This window comes from Ahaetulla prasina, chromosome 7 (genome assembly GCF_028640845.1).
Source record: "Ahaetulla prasina isolate Xishuangbanna chromosome 7, ASM2864084v1, whole genome shotgun sequence".
NCBI lineage: Eukaryota > Metazoa > Chordata > Lepidosauria > Squamata > Colubridae > Ahaetulla > Ahaetulla prasina.
The window spans coordinates 68,436,289-68,444,905 of NC_080545.1; positions in this window are offsets into that span (position 1 = coordinate 68,436,289).

The following is an 8,617-nucleotide window of genomic DNA, read 5'->3' on the forward strand; positions in this document are numbered from 1 at the left end:
TTCGGCATGTTTTTCAGTTAAATTGTATGGCTTATAGCTACATTAAAAGTGAAAAAAATTCAGATTTCTCTTGGTCTGTTTTTTTTTTTTAACATATCAAAAATGTGGCATTTTAACAAGGGTGTGCAGGTTTTTATATCTACTCCAGAGGTGGATTTCAGCAGGTTCTGACCAGTTCTGGAGAACCGGTAGCAGATATTTTGAGTAGTTCGGAGAACCAGTAATAAAAATTCTGACTGGCCCCGCCCCCATCTATTCTCTGCCTCCCGAGTCCCAGCTGATTGGGAGGAAATGGGGATTTTTGCAGTAACCTTCCCCTGGATTGGGGAGGGAATGGAGATCTTACATTATCTTTCCCCTGCCACGCCCACCAAGCCACGCCCACCAAGCCACGCCCACCAAGCCACACCCACAGAACCGGTAGTAAAAAATTTTGAAACCCACCACTGATCTATTCTATATGACATATTGGATACCTTAGACCAAAAGCTGATATTATCTATGACTTTCTAGCGTTTTACTTGGTGGAAACTCTTGTTTGTTGCTGTGTAATGTGTGAAGGGGTTTTCTGAATGATTAGGCAGGAAGCAACTCTTCTCTTACCTTCTGATGAACCCTCTTGTGGAAGAAGAACAGTGGGTAGAGGTACAATTCAGGATTTAAGAGAAGCCAAGTACAGTACACTGTGGCTATAGGTAAAATTACCTGTTTAAATTATTTTTATCTAAAAAAATGTTCATTTTTATTCAGTGGTGACAAATCAGCTATCCAATAATCCATATCAAGGGTGTCAAACCCAAGGCTGGCAGGCCAAATCTGGCCCCCGGGGTGCTTAGATCTGGCCCATGGGGGCTGCCCTGGAAACAGTGAAGAACCAGCCCAGGTCAACTGGGCGCTGATCTACAACCTGGTGGCAGCCATTTTCACTGGCAAAGTGCTGGGGCAGGCTGTCGCAGTCGAAAACGGAGCTTAGGAGGGGTGTGCACGCCCCTCCCGAGCTCCGTTTTCGCTGGCAGAGTGCTACCAAAACAAACTACCAGGAAAAGTGGCATTTGCATCACAAGGCAAGGAGGCATCCAGAAATGTTTTCCTTTTTGCAGTTGAGCATCCAAGCCGGGACAGGAAAGGAAAAAGAGAAAGAGGAAAGACAAAGAAGGAAAGATGGGAAGAGAGCAAGGAAGGAAAAAGAAGGAAAGGGGAAGGAAGAAGGAAGGAAAATGAAGAGGGAAGGAAAAAGAAGAAGAAGGAAGGAAGGAAGGAAGGAAGGAAGGAAGGAAGGAAGGAAGGAAGGAAGGAAGGAAGGAAATTATAATGAGGGGAGGGAGGTCTGAGGAAAGTCCTGCCTTAGCACTTGGCTACCAGCAGCCCTGCTGCCCTTTTGCCATCCCTTGTCTCTTCCTCCTGACCTCTCCTGGTGGTCTCCCATCCTATCACTGAGGATGGTTTGTTACAAAGCTGGGTCTCCTCATGTGGAGAGGGAGTGGGCCTCCCTCTGACCCACACACTTTGCTCTTCCACACACACCATGAGCAACCTGAACAAGGAGAGCAAGCACAGCAGCTGCAGCCTTGAGGTAAGTGCAGCCGGACACCCCCTCGGGGAAGCAGGGCTGGGCTGGGCTGCAGGATCCTGGTGGCCTGGAAGCTTGAGGCCTGGGTTGGGCACTTGCCTTCCATTGCCTAGGGCTCTGGATAACCTGCACCACCATCCAGGGATCCTCCGCGTGGCCTGAGAGGGATGGCAAGGCTCCTCTGGAGGACAAAGGTTTGGCCTTCTCCCTGGTCTTGCCTTCTGCTGCTGGAGACAATGGATCCCCCCAGCCCCACATGGGCCACCATAGGCACCCCCAACACAAGTGATGTCGATCTGGTCATGCCCCTCCAAGGTCAAGCACAATCCTGATGCGGGGTTTCATTGAAACTCAATAAAATCGAGTTTGACACCCCTGATCTATAAGGATGTAGTATTGCTACTAGGAAACCATTGGTATATGCAACATTTCCCTCTTTCATGCAATCCATACAGTTTGAGGTCTTGTTGCATCCAGCTTTAGTAGTATCCATCCATCCATCCATCCATCCATCCATCCATCCATCCATCCATCTACATCAGAGGTCTCCAACCTTGGCAACTTTAAGACTTGTGGACTTCAACTCCCAGAATTCCTGGGAGCAAAGCTGGCTGAGGAACTCTGGGAGTTGAAGTCCACAAGTCTTAAAGTTGCCAAGGTTGGAGACCCCTGATCTACATACTATAATCAAATACTTGACTTGTCTTGATAACAACTAGGGAATAATTCTGGAATATTATTAGGCATTTTTTCCAGTTTGTATTAGTAAATATCAACCAAAAGACAGTTTTTTTCAGTAAAAATAAATGGATATCATTTTTTAAAATCATGTTGGACACTGGTATATTTCATACATCTGACAGGTAAATAATACAGCAGGAGACACTCTCTAGAATAGATCAATCCACCCTAACCTTTCTTTTTTACCTCTATTATTTTGGGTTGTATTTTTCTTTCAAGACAAAATAGGCCATGTTGATACAATTGCTTCAGTCATTTCCAATCTGGCACTCTCCCAAATCTGATACTCCAACTTTTACTTGCAAATCTACTTAAGGGAAAATAACTGAATGCATTTTACACACCACGGTTTACATTCCCAACCCATTAGATTCAATTTTACAATGCAACCCGTTTGCCCCAAAGAGGCAGTTCCTCCAGCTGAGCAAGGAATGGGTAGCAAATACTCACACACACCCCACTGCTCCCACCTCCTGTCCTTGCTGGCTTTCTTGGTGCACAGGGCAAATGGTCAGGGGCCACCCTAAACTCTGATGAAAAGATAATCAGCTCCAGGGAATGGGAGGACAGCTGAGGAACTGGGAATCATGGGTTGGTGAGAGTTTTAGTCAATAAGAAACTAGGCCACACTCAGGTTTCAAGGAACTCTGGCATCTCCAATGCAAAAATAGATGTTTTGTTATAATTTTACTTAGTGAAGCTGAAGGAAACTGGCTTGGCTGCTCAAGCTGGTGCTAATGTGGGAATCTAATGGGCTGATGCACTTTTGAGATCACTTAAATCCCCATGTGGATGAATCCTACCAAGATTTGGTGTGTGTGTGTGTGTGTATGAATCTTTCTAGAAAATAACAGTAACAGAGCTGGAAGGGACCTTGGAGGTCATCTAGTCCAACCCCCTGCTCATCCAGGAGACTTATACTAGTGCTGTGGCCTTCCTGTCTATGTGTTGCTGTGGAGAAGCTTGGCCCTTGTGAAGACTGGAAACAATTTGATTTATGTTTTAAAGAAACCTAGAGAACCAAAACTGTGTAGAAGCAATGGGATTAAAAACCTATTTGACAAACCAACAGACACACCTTACTAGTGATTTTCATTTCACCATAATTTCATCCTGTATTGTTGATTCATATTTTTCCTTGCTTGTGTGAATGTAACTCCACACACGCACACAAGAAAGGGTAGCTGTGGTACAACTCCAAGGTTTGTATGAATATGAAAAATGAGAGCATTTTTCCATGGAAGAACTAAGTTGAAAATTTCACCCAATGTTATCAAAGTAATAATTGAACATTTAATCAATCATAATAATTTTAATGTAAATAATGTTGGTGTATCTTTGGGAAACAGGTGCCATATCTCGCCATGGCCTAGTAGTTGACTTGTCTGGTGTTTTAGCTAATAACCACCAGGTGGCAACAGAGACTAACGGTCAAAGGATCTTGCAGTGATGGATTTTTTTTGTAAATATTCTGCCTGAGTCCCATTGTTGGAGTGGATGAGTTGGCAACTGTAATATAATTAGCCCCTAGAATATTGCCTTGAGTCATTCAGGCTCTTGAGTTAAAATAACTATTGGCCTTTCTCTGATATACAAGTGATATTCATGCCTTCTCTCCATGAAGCAATCCTTCCCTAGTATTTGTTATCTCCCTTGCTAATTTTTGCCCTGCCTCCGAATCATTGCCACGTATGGTTGCCATGACCTGTGCGAGTGAGCCACTGATTATAGGCAAGAGAAATTGCGAGTTTTCTTCTCCACTTTTGCTGCTATTCATCTTCAGCACAGCACTATCAGCAGGGAAAACATCCACTCTTGCCAGAAATAAGAATGTCTGACTTTATGGACTCTCCTTGGAGTTTCCTAGGCTCAAACATTCCATTGGACATCTCCCAAGTTAAAATAATGGGAACTAAAGAAAGATATGAGAAGACACTGGCTGAAATAGCTTCAAAGAAGTAGAAGACAGAGCAGCTTTAGCCGGCCCAAAGAACAGGGTGGTGATGGGCCAGGAGAACGGCGGGACATGTCAGGACAGCACCAGCCAGAAGCTTGTCAACCGGTCATCCTCCTGACTGGATCTGGCCGCAAGCAGCACTGGCATCGGCAGGCAATGGGTGCATGGCCGGCGCAAAGAACAGGATGGGACTTCCAGTGGCTGCACACCCCATTGCCTGCCGATGCTGGTGTCAATCACGGCCAGGCCCGGCCAGGAGGACGGCCTGCTGACAAGCTTCAGGCTGGCACTGTCCTGACATGTCCCGCCGTTCTCCTGACCCAACACTGCCGTCACTACCTGTTCTTCGGACCAGCCGAAGCTGCTTGGAAGGCAGCTGCCATAGCCTGTCCTTGCTACTTAAAGGCAGCTTCCAAGGTAGAAAAAGTTTGGGCAACTCATCTCCTTCTCAGCCTGAAAGACACAGAGAACATGCACCCATCTCACAGTGCCAGGACCTTCTGCAAGGAGACCGTGCATGGGCACGCACGGTCTCCTTGCAGAAGGTCCTGGCACCGTGAGCTGCGTGTGCCTGTTTGCTTGAGGCCGAGAAGGAGGAGAAGACTTGGCTGAACTCTTCTGCCTCCCTCTCTTCTGACACTGGCCAGGCAGGTGAGCAGCCTTCTGACCAGTGGGGCAAGTGTCCTCCCAGTGGGGCCATGCTAGCTGGGCAAGCACTCTCTCCCCCCTGGCCGGGAACTGCATGGCCATGCGGTTCCCGGCTGGGGGGAGAGAGCATTCTCCCAGCTAGCATGGCCATGTGGCTTCTTAGTCGGCATTCAGAGGCAAGCGGAAAGCTCTGGGTAGTGTGGAAATGGAGCCGCAGTGCTGGCAGCGAAGCAAGACAGGCAAGCCTGGGGACTAGCTAGCCAGGCTGCACGCAATGGAGATGTGGTGATGGAGCTAGCCAGGCAAGGATGGGGATGGAATGTGGGGGGAGTGTGCAGCGGTGGCAGTCTAGGCTGGCTCAGGAGTCAGCACTCGACAGGGGCTTTCCGCGGCAGCAGGAAGGCTGGGCGGGCTGTCCCAGGATCAACTTGAACGGGGCTTGCGGCCAGGGGTGGGGTGGTATTGATTTATCTTAACTATTGGTTCGCAAATGTGAGCAACCACCTCTGCGCGCAGCACCTCCACGCATGTGCAGGACCTTTTGCATATGTGCAGAGCATAAAAAAAGGATGTGATGATGTCCGGGTGAATGGGCGGAGCCTCTCGCAGCCCCAGCTACCGGTTTGCCCGAACGGGGTAGAACCAGCAGAATCCCACCACTGCTTTAGTCCTTCTTACTACAGTGTCTACAATGACACACTGAGGTGATTTAGAAAAAAGGTAAAGGGATGATGTAGTGTCTCTCTTCCAAGTGCTGTTATAAGATTGCATTCATTTGGCAAGAAATAGAAACATGTCTGCCCACACACAGCAAAATATTGATCTTCTCTATGTCCCTAAACTATAATCCTAGTCTTTCACAGTCAGTACATTTCTAGCCAAAAGCAGGTATAAATAATCATCCATTTATATCAGCAGTCTTCCTAATCTACCATAGTTTCCATACCTAGGTTAACTTTCATTATAGGTAGTCCTCAACTTACAACCATTTGCAGTTACAACAGCTCTGAAAAAAGTGATTTACAACTGGTCTTTGCACTTAAGACCGTTGCAACAGCTCCATGGTCACATGATCAAAATGTGGGTGCTTGGCAACCAGCATGTATTTACAATGGTTGTAGCATGCCAGGGTCATGCTAATTTCCATTTGTGGGCTTCCCAGCCAGCTTCTGACAAACAAAGACAATGGGGGGAACTGGATTCACTTAATGTCCGTGCAGTGGACACAGAACCACAGAAAAAAGGTAATAAAATCACTTTACTGCCTTGCTTAGAGGTGGAAATTCTGCTCCCAATTGTGGTCATAAATTGAGGACTACCTATATTCACTTTCATCCATCCAAAATCCTGCTGCAGAATTTCCACTGTTCTCTACTAATTGCAAGCAGGTAAGGGGCGATGCTTGTTGGGAATGTCTCCCAATAAATATCATAGATACTAAAACTAAAGCCATCATGAAACATGATGGAACTTTGAGACATGACACAAGAGACCTCCAGTCCCATTGTCTGAAACTGCCCCTCCAGAAATGATCGGAATCACCAGAAACATAATCCTCCAGGTTCTAGCTGGAGTGGAAGTTCAAAAGTATTTCATAACTGAAAGGACTGGAAATTGCTAAAAGATCCAGCAGTATCAGCTAAAGTGTATTTTCCCATTCCTCCACTATCGTAGGACCACAGAATCCAAATTTACAGTTCAGATGGTGAATACTCTAACATATTCCCAATATGCTACATTAGAAGAGACTGTGATAGGGACACCAAAACTATTTTAATCTGAAAAGATGGTCGGAGAGCAATGAATCCAAATATCATTTCCATTATTTCAGAGGCCACCACTTTCTCAAATGATGAGAAAATGCTATTATTAGAATGAGAAAATTAACCAAAATAATAAAAGACCTAATTTGATTGGCAGCTATTTTCTTCAAAGGAAATTAGATAATAATAAATGGATAGATGATAAATGGGTGAATAGCTGGATAGGTACATAGATAGATGATAGACGGATGATAATTGATATAAATAGGTAGGTAGGTAGGTAGATAATGGATAGAAAGAGAGATAGATGATAGATGATTGAGATAGAATAGATAGACAAACAAATGATAGAGATGATAGATAGATAGATAGATAGATAGATAGATAGATAGATAGATAGATAGATAGATAGATAGATAGATAGGTAAATAGAGATAATGGATAGAAAGAGATAGATAGATGGTTGAGATAGATTAGATGGATAAATGAGAGAGAGAGAGAGAGAGACAGATAGAGACAGAGACAGAGAGACAGAGATGATAGAGAAAGAAAGAGAGAGAGACAGACAGACAGACAGATTGACAGAAGTGTGTGGGGGGGATGAGGCAGACGGGCAGGCCGACACAGACAGATAGCATTTACCTCCCTTGTCACACAAGCATGTCCCTTGTCCATCCACCTGTATGGAGTTCGGTTTCTACTTCAGTTGAGTAGGGCAAAACACCTGTCAGTCACCCTTTAAACCTAGTTTAATTGAAAATATGCCTGGCTTTCATGGTCAGAGGTTGCTCATTTTGATCAGGAAAGCTTGTTTTGCCTTCCCCAGAAAAGCCTACATCTCCAGGCCTCATGTGGGCCTCCACATAAATGCAGCATTGTTTCAGTAGCTTGCATAGGTGGGAGGGAAGAGGGGAAGCAGAGAGACCTGTTGTGGCCCTTTCAGCCGATTAGCCTTATTAAAAGAAATTAAGCCCAGTTTTCAGGCTGCCTTTCCTACCTGGGCTCTTAGTCCTTTTCTATGACAGGAATGTTTGGATAAAGGAAGGGGGTGAAGGTGAGAATGAAGTTAAGAAGCTTAGCAGCTTAAAAGCCAGGACCTTTCACTTCTGGGAGGGTAGGTATTAAAAGTCCCTGGGCTCAGTGGTGCCAGGAGAGCCAGTTTATAGGAGGGATCTAGTCTCACCCCCACTTACTTTTCCACTACTTTTCTCTTTTAATAACGTGCCACAGAATCCTCTCCTAAGTATTTTCTTTAAGGATAGAGCTTTCCCTCCTGTTGGATCAATTGATTATGTACCATCAAATTGGTATCAACTCTCAGTGACCATATAAATACATTTCCTCCTTAGTGATTTGTCCCTAACCTTCCAATAGTGCACCTGCTATGGCTTTATTTGAATCTGTCCCCTTCCATGCTGCTCATCCACACATCTTAAAGTTGCTAAGACAAAGGAGCGCTGGGATCGATTAAGGTGCCTGCAGGAGTCACAAGCCAGAAGAAATGAGGAGAAGTTGGGGCGGAACAGGACAATCCTTCTGCCCCAGTCAGAACAATCTCTTCTCTGATGTTGTTTTTGGAAAGCAGTGAAGGTTTTACTCTTTCAACAGACATAAGGAATGCTGATGGTTGCATAGGATACTACTGCACATTGCTCTTTTGCTCAGCCTCTGTTAAGTTTTATGGTTTTTCGGTTGATTTTATGGTTCTTATGTTTGGAGACATTGTTTATACTGATTGTTTTGAATGATCCAGGGCCTATTGATGCCACATTGTGAAATAAATATATACAATGTATATATTTGTTTTCTGAGGTTTTCACGGGTGTTTGTATGTAGGTCTTTGGTTATTCGGGTTTTCTCCCGCGTAAAATTGGAAGTGTTTTGGCGACGTTTTGATGAAGTCTCATTCGTCATCTTCAGGCTTCAGCTTCGTGCTTC